The sequence below is a fragment of the Athene noctua genome, chromosome 1 (genome assembly GCF_965140245.1).
Source record: "Athene noctua chromosome 1, bAthNoc1.hap1.1, whole genome shotgun sequence".
Taxonomy (NCBI): Eukaryota; Metazoa; Chordata; class Aves; order Strigiformes; family Strigidae; genus Athene; species Athene noctua.
This window is the reverse complement of record NC_134037.1, coordinates 53,916,177-53,927,984: the sequence shown is the minus strand read 5'-3', so window position 1 is coordinate 53,927,984 and position 11,808 is coordinate 53,916,177. Positions and strand designations below refer to the sequence as shown.

Genomic DNA, 11,808 nt, shown 5'->3' with positions numbered 1-11,808 from the left:
GGCCTATTTTCTGGAAGACAGAGTATGTATCTGCAATTTGTCAATGCATCTGCTACGGAGTTAGTCTGTATAAGTAAATTAAGAAAGTGGTATTTAAGAATAAACTCAGGTTTATTCCACCATAGGAAGCCAGCCTTCCCAGCATTCCCCTCTGATGCTCAGCAGAGGGCTAGTGCTGTCAGCAGAAGGAGGACAATGATGCATCTTCAAGTGTATTAACTGTTCTTCCTTTCTACAAAATTATGGAATGTAAGATACACACTGCCTTCTGTATTTCTGAAAAGATACTGTTCCCAAAAAAGAATAAATATATTCCTTGGCTGGATCATACATGCACTGCTGTTCTCAGTGTCCTTCTCCCACAAGCTTCTCACTGTCATTTAAAAAATATTTTTACTGAAAGTCAGTACATTTTACCAACTTTCACATACAGTTTAAAAAGTTTATTTGAGTAAATAAAGTAAGAGTAAAATATTTTTTTCCTCTGACTTTGATAGGATGCAACATTTAGAAAGTCTGGACATTATGAAAAGATGGATGCAATATTTTTATGTTATTTCTGGATTTCCCCAGGTAACCCCATGTGTGGGTTTTTTCCCCATGTCCATGTGCAGCCACACAGAGTGCAAAAACATACAAAGCTTATAAGCACAGACATTTATCTTTTAGAAAAAGTGTGATCCCACTTGAAGATGTCGTTCTTACAGTTTAAGTACCTGCTTTGCTGGTTTGGGAAAACCTCTGTGCAATGTCTGAGGAAACACCTCTTCCAAGTTGTGTTTTAGGGACATTCTAAGACAAGAAGAAAAACAGGCTGGTATAAACATAAACATTTGAGATTAGGCCCTCTACAATAATAAGAAAGGCCTCTTTTGTTTATTTTTTAAAGACATAATTGTAATCAAGTTTCCTCAATCTACCTGCTCCCACAAATGGTCCATCTGCTACACTAAATGCAAAGCACTCTTTTCCTATCCCTGCCAAAACTCTTCCTTCAGTTTCTGCGTATTAGCGTGATTAGCACTGATGAACAGGATGAAGCACTCAGCTCAAACCCTTCCCTTCCACTTCCAGGCTGCTGTTCCTACCTCAAAGACGGTGTCCCCAGGGAGGGAGATCTGCCACCTCAGCATCCCCTGGCAGTAATCGCCCATGAGTCAGCAGGACCCATTTAGCACTCCCTAGCCAAAGCACCTCCTGAAAACACAGTGGGAAGTTTCAGGCAAATACTGTCAGCCTCTTAAAATACTGTAGGCAAGTTCAGATCCTTTCTTTCCCCACTACTCTGTAATTATTATTATAATATGCTATACATGACAGGCTATAGCTAGTAAAATACACACAGCCAAAACCAAACCGAATGGAAACATTGCTCAGTTAGCAGTGTAGAAAGGGAGGAAGCACAAGAGAGGATATAAAATGGCAAAGCTGATTAGTGACTTATTAGTCTGTGATTAGTGTACTGGTTTGAGTGAAGAATTTGTACATGACATTTGGTTATCCTTCTGAAAGGTAGTCTCAAATCAAAAAGTTTGTGATAAAAAAACCCCACAACACTGTAAAACTTACCACTTTGGGGATCTTTTAAAACACAAGTGCCTTAGGTTCTGAAAGAATCCAACAAGTAATGCTGATGAGTTTTTCTGAGAGGCAGCCTAGTTTTACCAACAGTGGTTTGAAACAACCAGGAAACCTGAACTAATGTCCTGCCCTGTTCTACAAAACAGCTGCTTTGACATCTCCTTGCTATTACAAACTTCAGCATGTTTTGCTTCTCAAAATACTACTTTTCAGTGCAAACTGTGGCTATTATTTATTCAGCATACATGCGTGGTATCTATCATGGATTTCTTGCCCACTGAGAAGTCTGACAGGCAAGTTTATTTATACATAATAATATATAACACATTTTAATATTTATTTACTTATACAAATAAATCCTAGGCAGACTCCATAATTTTCATATTGCCCAACTATAAAAATGGCATGACTTTTTATAACTCTGTAGGAAGATAGGAGCACAGAATAGGAAGGGAAAAATATTGACACCACATTATTTAGCACATATGACTGGAGAATTAAGCTGTTGACAGTATTTTTCATGGTTTCCATTAAAACGGCTGATGGGGAAACAGTGTTTCAGTGGACATTATTTCAAGATTTTAATGAATAAATAGTGTTTTAAGGTGAGGTTGGAGAAAGAAGGACAAAGTAGTTTGGCATGGGGTGGAAGGCCACATAGAGGAAGGTGGGAGAAAAAAGCGTTATGGACTTAAGTCCAAGACACTTAGAAAAGTTGAGGGAGTAAGAGGAGAATATAAAGAGCTGCTCCTGTATTATGTAGGTAAATGTAATTATTTCTTCTGTTCTTATTTCTTCTGTCAGATTTTCTGGGTGATTCATGAAGGCAGACATCAATATGGTCAGAACGTGGCAGTGAGGGCCAAAGAACAAGACTTGTGCAAGGAGGAGCCGCTGTGGGCATGCGCAACCTCGACTCACGCAGAGGTAACACACCAGCACATCTCTACCTCTGCCACAGGGCCAACAGGAACTCACAGCAGCTCTGCTGGTCTTTATGATCCTAGATTACAGCTCCCCTAAAAGGGAAACCCAAGGCAATTTCCCATGCAACTACCAGCACGTGGTTTCTGACTGCACCTCGCTCCTCTCCAGCTGTACTAGCTCAGAGCATCAGGCTTTCTGTGGCATGCTGCCAAGCCAGTTTATCTGCCCAGGCTTAGAACAGCTCTGTGGCTGATGTGTGATATTGTTTTGGTCTGCTTTCATTGATTAGTTGTTTTCTGGTTTGGCTCAAAAGAGAGTGGTGGGTTGTTGTTTGGTTCACTGTGGTTTTTTTTCTTTGTGACATTCTGGTTTTAATTCACAGCAAGAGCATTCAAAGTTTTGGACAATGATTCTTTATTCCCAGTTTCTTGATTATAAAATTAAGTGCATTTCTTTCCTATAGTGTTTGCAGGAAGAACATCTGGTTCTTTGATTAATTTCCAAGCTGCCTAAGATCCCCAAGAATATTAACCTCCATTGATTTGTGGGGAGGTAAGATTATGCATAAGCCCATAAAAAAAAGCAACCTTTAGGGCATGCAAAAATGCACCTTTTCCTAGAGCCAGATGCTGGGTTTTTGGTGAGAAGCCTAAAGCATTAAGGCACTGTTTGTAGTTCTGATAGTCTCCAAGCTGGAAATCCGTAACTCTGCTCTCCCTCCAGACTGTGCTGGGCCAGCTGAGGTTGGTCTCTGGCCAGCAGCTCTGTTCTGCCTGAGCCGGTGCCTGCTGCTGGCCCAGTGGCTCCAGTGTGAGCTCTTCAAAGTCCATAGGATCAGGATCCCACCTGGTGTTTCTAGAAAGGCAGAACCAGACCTCTCCACTGAGCTGCCATTATCATCCACCAGGATAAAAAGCAAAAATTGGGTTTTCAGTTGATCTATGCATTTCTACTCTTGTGCTACTTATACCTTCTATATGGTAAAATGGATTTTTTTTAAAAAAATCAATTTGTTTGGAAAGTCTAGGAGGGTAATAAAGAATGAGCTACCTAGGAGCCTGAAAATTTTGTTTATAGGTCTATAACCAGGTTTTAAATGAGAAGTGTCACGAGTGCAATTTTCTTTTGGAATTCCCTCTCCAAATTCTTATATGAATTAGTGGAACAAACTCTGTAGGGTCCTGAAATGTAACGATCAGGAGTCACCTACACACAACCTGCACAGCCACCTAGACAGAGAAGTGAAACACTTTTTTTGTTGTAAACACACAGCTGTAGACATACTGATAGGAAATAAGGTTACATTTGAACCGGTAAAACTGTAATTTCATCAGGAAATCAAATGATCAGGATGAAATGATTCTCTGGTTAAATACTGGCAGCCAAAAATGAAATCTGGGGAGGAGAACGAAGGAGGAAACACAAAGCTTATTTATTGGAAACTATTATAGTTCTCTTTGCTATTTCAACATGTTTTATTAAGTTTCTCTCCCTTTGCATCTGTATTTTACATGTCTTTCCTGTTCTTGTTGAAGCCTAAACCGCAGTTTCTTCGGTGCTAAGTCAAAAGAACTTTCCAAGCCTAGGAGGCGAGTGACAGGGAGATGTGCCAATCTGTCAACACGGGAGCATCCGAGGTCACGGGCCGGGTTGTGTTAGAGAGGGGACCTCAATCTGGAGCGTGCGGTGCCTTCAGTGGGCGTCGGAGGTGGGCGCGGACACCTCCAGAAATGCCGGGAGGAGTGCCGAGTTGCAGAGGACCCGAGGGGCACAGAGCGTGCAGAGGGCTCTTCCGCGCCCGCGGAGCAGGGCGCAGTGCTGCGGGAGGGCGGCGCAGCCTGCACGCGCCGCTGCGCCCCGCGGGCGGCCGAAGCCCCCCAGCCGTGCCGTGGGGACAGCAGGGACGTACGGCCCTGGCGATGGCCGCGGTGGGGCTGGCACTCCTCCCACCGCGGCCGGCTGAAATACTGCAGTTAAACGCGAAAAAATTGAGTAAAACGGTAACTCCGGAAAACCCCTGCGCGTTTCATTACCAGCGTTGCCTTACATACCCGCTATTGCCAATTTCGAGCATTAGGGATAAAAAAAATAATGATAATAAACCAAGACGTCGTTTTGCACAAAGAGGCATAATCTGCTTAAGGTTGTTCTCCCATTCATCGGGGATGCTGAGACGTTCAGCTCCCGCCTTCCGCCCCCCAAGGCTCCCCGCCGGGGCGCACGCAGCGGGGCCCGGGACCCGGAGCAGCGTGAACCGCTCCGGCGGTGGCAGCTGCCGGCCGCGACCCCCGCCGCGGGCCGGCCGGCCGGTCACCCCTCCTCTTCCTCCTTCTCCCTCCGCTTCGCCCTCGGCTCCTCTCCCCCGCCAGCCCGGGGCAGCCTCCGCCCCGGCTCCCGCGGGCCGCCCGAAGCGGCTGTCGCTACCCGGGGGCGGCGGCCGGGCGCTGCCCTCGCCGCGGCCAGCGGGCGCTGAGGGGCCGCCTCGATCGCCCCGCCTTCCCCGCCGCTCGCCAATCAAGGCGATGGCGGCTGCCGGGCGCTCTTCGCCATAGGCCGGCGGCGCTGCCAGTCTGGGGCCACCCCCGCGGAGGGGCGCGGCGGCGGGCGGGGGGGGAGGCGGCGGCGGTGGCGGCTGCCGGCTCCGTGCGGGCGAGCGGGGCCGGGCGGCGGCGGCGCTGCGGTTGCGCCATCTGTCAGGAGCCCCGGTGGGAGGGGAGCGCCCGAGCCGCGCTCACCCGGGCGGAGCGGAGCGGAGGCGAGGCGGCGGCAGCAGCAGCAGCAGCAGCAGCAGCAGCAGCGCGGAGAGCCCGCGCGAGCTCATCCCTGCCCAGGCTGCGGATCTGCCGCCGCACGAAGCCGCCGCCGCCTCCGCGCCCGGCCGGGGCTTGGCGCAGCGCGTCTGCCCGCGGGGAGAGGCAGCGGCGCCCGGAGCGGCGCCCCTCGCTGCGGGCGGGAGGGCGGGCGGGGGCAGCCGGCGGAGGAGCGGAGCGAGGAGGATGTGAGTGCGGCGGCGCCGCCCCGGCCCCGCGCTGCGCCGAGCTGAGCCGAGCCGCGCCGAGCCGAGCTGAGCTGCCTCAGGTAACGGAGGGGCCGGAGCCCGGCGCGCCGCCGCCGCCGCCCGGGGGGAGCGGGAAGGGGTCGGGAGGGGGTGGTGGATATGGATGCTGCGGCGCGTTGCTTTCCTTTGTGCGCCCGAGCGGTGATGAGGTGCGGGGGCTGCGGGGGAGGGGAGGCGGCCGCGCTGCTGCGGGTGTCCCCCGCGCACCCCCCACGCCGCCGGCTCCCCCGCCGGGAGCCGCCGGCCGCGGCCTGCAGCGCGGGGAGGGCCGGGGGCCGCGCCAGTGAGCGGCTGTGCGGGGCCGAGCGGGAGGGCGCTGCGCCCCTGCGTGCCCGGGGGTCGCCCGTGTCCGTGTCCCCCGCCCTCGCGGCCGGGGAGAGGGGAGGGGGCGCGGCACAGGGCTGTATTTGTTGCCACCGAACTGCGAAAAAGGGGGAGGGGGGGGGAAATGAAAAGACCTTCTCTCCGTCCGAAATAAATCGTATAGGATTTGCGCGTCTGTGACAAAGGCCTCTTTCAGGGAAGAAAGAAGGGACGCACAAAATGCCCAAGGGTGGTAGGATGTGAAAAGAGGCTTGTTTCTTGTCTTTCCCCTAGAGCCTCTCTGTGCCTCCCCAGATGAGGCCGCTGATCTGGTGCCAGTTCCTTTCCAGCCACATTTTCGATTAGCGAGAGATACCAAACGCCACACCATGGGTGCCAGCGTTTTGCTGCGTCTGCAGAGCTACGGTGTACGTGTCACCCGACCTCCTTCATAACGCTCACTTTGGTCTCTTGCTTCCCCGGGAACTCGCCTTATTTCTGCTCCGTGTGGATTTTGCGTGTGCGTGAGGGCCGGGGGGGAAGGGGATCACTTTGTGAAAACAAGACCATGATATCTTGGTCCATTCAGCGGTGACGGGGAGGGCAGGGCCGAGTCGGTGCTGGAGGAGAAGGTTTAGGCTGAGTGGAAAGCAACCCTCTGCAGTTGTTCATCAATCACTGTGATACACTCCGATTCTTAAAATGCTAAATAACAAGTGGGAACGGACCAGGCTTTTGAAATGCATGCGCAGGACCGGGAACGCCTTTGAGACCTTGTCATTTTCCTCCTTGTATACAACCTCCTTAACTCCCACATCCTTCCTTCCACCATCCCTGCAGCTGTAACACTTTCCAGTATCTCCTCCCCACACCCCCATCTTTTTTTTTTCTTTTTTTTTCTTGATATCTTTTTAACTAGCGTTCTGTGGCCGAGGCTTAGAACAATTGCAGGTGAAGATCTGTTTGTTTATATGCTGGTGGAGGAAGTGTTTTTGTTAGGGTTGACTCGTCAGATCTCCCATGAGGAGGAACAGTAAGCTAAAGGGACACTGTCAACTTGAAATCCGGAGAATGTGCATGATGAATGGAGAGCTGTGTCCAATATTACACCCACCGTTGAGCTCCCTGCTGGAGATCTGTGGTTTTTATAATCCTGTCTTCTGACTGTGTGGGTTTGTCATGCAGCGAAGGAGTAAAAACACACTTCAAACAAAGTTCTGTTAAGTGAACAAAGGAGGCCAGAAGAAAAATACCAGAGTGGGAAGGGAGGGAAGGCAGCATCTCCAACTTCTCAGTTACATCCACTGCAGCCCCTGCTTAACCCAGTGGGAAACTGGAGGGGAGAGGTTCATTTTTACAACTGAACATTTGCTTAGTATCAGTAAAGTGGAAAGGTTATTACCTTCCCCCCTGTGAAACGGGAGTTTTCAGCACCTTGATATATATGCTCAGAAAACTGGTAACACTTAATGAATGTCAGTAGATGGGTTCCTTTTCACAATTTTTTTTAAGAACAATTTTCAAAAGGGAATCTCTTGGAAAAAACAATGAGTTCCTTATTGAGCCTTTTTTATCCTCACAAAGTTGTGATTTTGCTGAAAAAGAGAAAGGAAGATTGCCTAATTAATGCCTTCAGAATTTGTATTCCTTTGGTAATATGCTGCAGATTTCTCTTAGTTTGCTGAAACGTTCAGATGTCTCTTAGAGGGTGCCTGTAAGCCTGCTTCTTCTCCACCTCTAACAAATTACTACCTCATCTGCATGGCTCATCTTTAGCAAAAATAAGAATTTCCAATATGAGGTTGTCTAATGGTAGGCCACTGGCTGTGGTGTTTTGTGGTTTATGCTACAGGCATGTTGTTTCAGAAATTCTGTGTTGCCTGCTGATGGAAGATGTAGTGGCGTGAAATACCAGTTAAGTATAAAACCCTGAACAGGCTTCTCTGGAAATTGTTTTGATGTTGAATAAGTACATGTCTTCAGTGAGGGATAAACAGCTTTGGCGTATGGGTATGGCAGAAGTGAAGAAGGTGCTACAGAGAAGTTGCTTATTAATGATTTTTATTTTAAGTATCTTTAAAAGTTAGGACCCGTTGACAATTTTTTTATGTCATTTGAGTAGGACAAAGCGTTGCTGAGGAACTAGTTATCTTTGAGATACTATACTAGATTTCACATCATACCTTTACATGAAATGCCTGAATAGTGTCATCCAAAATGCATGGGTGGAGTCTGATACAGAGAGGGCCTCTGTGGCCACTGGCCCTATGGCTTATCTGAATTAAGCTGAATATACTAATCTGGACATGGTACAGTCTGCACTGGATTTACAGCATAAAAAAGTCATGGCTAGATGAGTGAAAACTGTCTGGTGCCTTTGTGATGGTTTAACACTGTTACATGGTACATCTACAATATCATATATTTAGTTGTTTTAAGGAAGGCGTAGAGCTGTTGGCCACCTTATGCCTGATTACTTTTATTTAACTTGTGTCTTCACTTTGCTATCTTGCTGCATTATAGGCTTTTACTTCAGGGAGAGAAAGAGTTGCATGTGTTTTCCTTTCCTCCTTCTCTCTGGGGTGCATATTAATATTTGATTCAAACTTGTTCTGTAAAGTTCTGTTTAATTCAGTTTGAGCACTACTTTGAATGTATAATAATGGTGTTTGTGTCACAGACAGCACTTTGTAATTTGCGTTATGAGCAGGTCTGCTGCTGGCAGTGTGTATTGTCAAAGTGACCTTCCTTCGAGACAGAGAAAACCAGTAACTTCTGTCCCTTTCCTGCCCCTACAGCTCCCACAGAAGTGTCTTCACAAGTAATTTTGGCCCATTACTTCAAAACCAGGACTTGAACTGACAAATCTAATTCACCCAAGCAGTCTCATTAAAATCCAGCAATTAAGGACTCCTTTGGTGACAAAAGGCCTACAGATCTGTATCGTGCAAGTTGGTGATTTACTTGGAGTGAAACCCACAAAATGGTTTGCGTGCTTCAGTGTGGAGCATCCTGAGGCTGTGCTGTCGGGGCAGTTGCAAACCGTGTGGATCTCTCACCCCTGAGCGAGGGATGTAGCTGCTTGCTGCACCTTGCTGAACACGGTGTGCACCTCAGAGCTGCACTCCCAGCGGCCGGTGTGCCACGGAAAATGCTGCCAGGGCCTCCCAATTCAAAGTGCCTCAGAAGGGGGTGAAACTCCAGTGCTGCATCTGCCTGCTGCATGTCTTACTTGGTACCACAGTGGCTTGCTCTTAGAGTTTAAAAGCCCTAACCTGCTTTTCATAAGATAGTAATAATTTAAAAAAAAAAAAAAAAGCTTTGTACTTTGTATTTCAATAGCGTGTGTAGAAGAATTGTGATTTCTAGCATTTGCATCCCCTCGTGGGTTTTGCCTTTAGTGCATGACTTCTAGATGGAAAAAATGACAGGTCCAGATGAAATGTGAAAGGTTAAAGTTGTTTTGGTACATCTGAGAAGCATATGATGCTCCTTAAAGAGAGCGCTGTGCTGTAGGGCAGTCTCACTTTTTAATGTGCTCAAGCATTGGTTTGGTTTCAGACAGGTAAGCTGCCTCTCAGCTTGAGAGTGGTCAAGTTAAACCTGTCTGTGAGAGATGTCCTTGAGCTCTGAAACTAGAAGCAGGCCTGATCTTACGGGAGTTTGCAGCCAAGGAGAAGCACCCCGTTGTTCTCCTTGCCATTGGCCACAGGAAAACAATGACATTTTGTGAAGGATTTTCAAAACTTTCCTTCACTTGGAACGGGAACAAAACTGAACAATATCAGCACTTTTACTGGAGGAAGTGAAAAATAAAATTATTTCCATCAAAACATGTCACCTCATCTTGCTTCTGACTGTTTTGAATGGTAACTTGCTATGAAAGCAAGGATTTCAACTCAAAATATTGGCACCTATTTGGAACAGAATAGAACCTTTGACATCTTGACTTTTTACTGAAGTATAAAATCACCAGCAATTTTACAGAGCTTTTAGATATGGATAGAACTGAATTTTCTCACATAAAATGACTGTTGGATTTTTCCTGAACAGCTCCACTCCTTATATACCATGAATTTGAATGAATGTTTTTGATTTCCAAAAGCCATCAAAAAGATAGTCTGGCAATATTAACTGATTTGAATTAGATGACCTGAGTGAAATCATGTTTTTAAACAGGGGACAGGACAGCAAATGAATCTTAAACTTGCTGTCCTTCCCAAAATGCAGCTCCTTTTTTTTTATCAAAGGCATCCCAACTTGAATGGATCTACTGACTTTGTAACAAGGTCATATGGGGAGAAGTTAACCCATGTTTTCCAGCACACCTTCTATTGATTCAGGGAAGTCTTGCACTTCTGAAAGTTGCTTGTTCCGTGCTATAATTTTCTAGAGTATCTGTGTGTAGTAAGTCGTACTTGAGTAAGCCAGTAAATTAAGTTCTTAGAGCTAGTTAGTTAATGTTCTTCACATCGAAACGTGGTTTAGTATGATCAAATATACATGGCAGCAGTGATGTGAGAATGTTTTGATCGGAACGGAGAAAGTCACCCCTCTATGCTTACTTATTTTATTTTATTTTATTTTGGTGGGTTTTTTAGGAGTCAGCAATGACTAGATGCTTTTTCTAGCCTAGGGAAATTTGTTGTCCCATCCTGCTTTAGGTACTCGGTGGCTACAACCAGAAAGGAGGGATGTTGAGAAGCAGCTGTCAAGTGATGTTCTCAGTGCTCTGAAGTACAAAGCAGCCCAGCCAGAGCTCCTCAAAGGATCCAGAGGTACTTTTAATAGTATCAGATCCTGTGCTGTGAGGGCAGTTGCTGGGCTGTCCCTAAAATGCATGGCCCCGTGGTTGGTCACACTATCAGCAGCCAGCCCTGAACAAAGGCTCTACCTCACATAGTACACTTTGCTTCACAGCTTTTGGGATGACCTGGGGAGGAGCTTCCTCGCATCCTTGATGCTGCCTTGAACAGCTTTGAGAGCTCTAAAAGATAAATATCTAAAGCCTTGGCTTTAGAGCTGTAACAATTTATTTTAACCTGAAATTGAGACGTTTTGCAGGCAAAATGCACCATCAGTACTGAAGCTTCCAGAAATACTTGAAAAATGTTGGTTTATTCACTAAAGCTATGTCATTTGCAGTGGTGAATTTGGAAAGTGTTTTGTAGCTGAAAGTGATGGTTAATAGCACCAGCACAACATATGAAAAAGCAGAAAAGTACCTGGGGTTGAGGGACGTTGTACAGACCAGGGGAAGAGTTGATCGAAGCAGGCAGAGGAAGCTGCTCTTCTGTGCATGAGTGAGGACATTTGCTGGAAAAGAAGTGTTTGGCACCACTTAAACATGCAAATAACTCTTGTTTTAGTGATTTTTTTTTTTGGAGGAGGAAGGAGGAAACTTCAAATGATTGACTTGACTTAGATGAAATATTTTCTCTGTTTGAAATTGTCCTTTTCCTCTTGGCTCCAGTTTTCCCATGTTAACAGATTTGACCAAAATAGTTCTCGAGCTTTTTTGGTAGGGTCCAAGATGAAAATATGATTGCCAGATAATTTTTATCTCGTTAGGCCTCAGTTTGCTATACGAAGCTATACAGAGATGTTAAACAGCATATGAAAATGAAGATTAATATTAAATACCCATTCAAGGTTTTTTTAGGAAAAACATTTCTGTTCCATGAGAGTTTTCTAATTACCATATCGGGTAGTTACTTTTTCTTTACAATTTATATTATTTTATTTTTTAGTTTTTTAAAACAAATAAACTTTAACATTCATTTGAAGGCTTTTTATTGTATTAATAAAGACCTTCCAACCTCCCTTGTTTTAGAACAACCTGTGTGTGAAAGGGCGCTTTGCGTGATGTTGATCTTTGACTTGCAGCTGTACCACTTACAAAAGAGGCAGCTCTGAAGGTTTTCCGGGCATGACTTTGG

General features: G+C 46.4%; 1 protein-coding gene across 2 annotated transcripts in view; it reads left to right on the top strand.

The window, feature by feature from the left end:
- The first annotated feature begins 5,148 nt into the window (after nt 1-5,148).
- The window catches only part of FYN (FYN proto-oncogene, Src family tyrosine kinase), a 136,850-nt gene continuing 130,190 nt past the window's right edge, over nt 5,149-11,808 (top strand). For both annotated transcript variants that reach the window (XM_074896176.1, XM_074896175.1), the window contains exon 1: nt 5,149-5,586. The gene's annotated coding sequence lies outside the window, so the exon portion shown is untranslated. The remainder of the gene's footprint in view (nt 5,587-11,808) is intronic.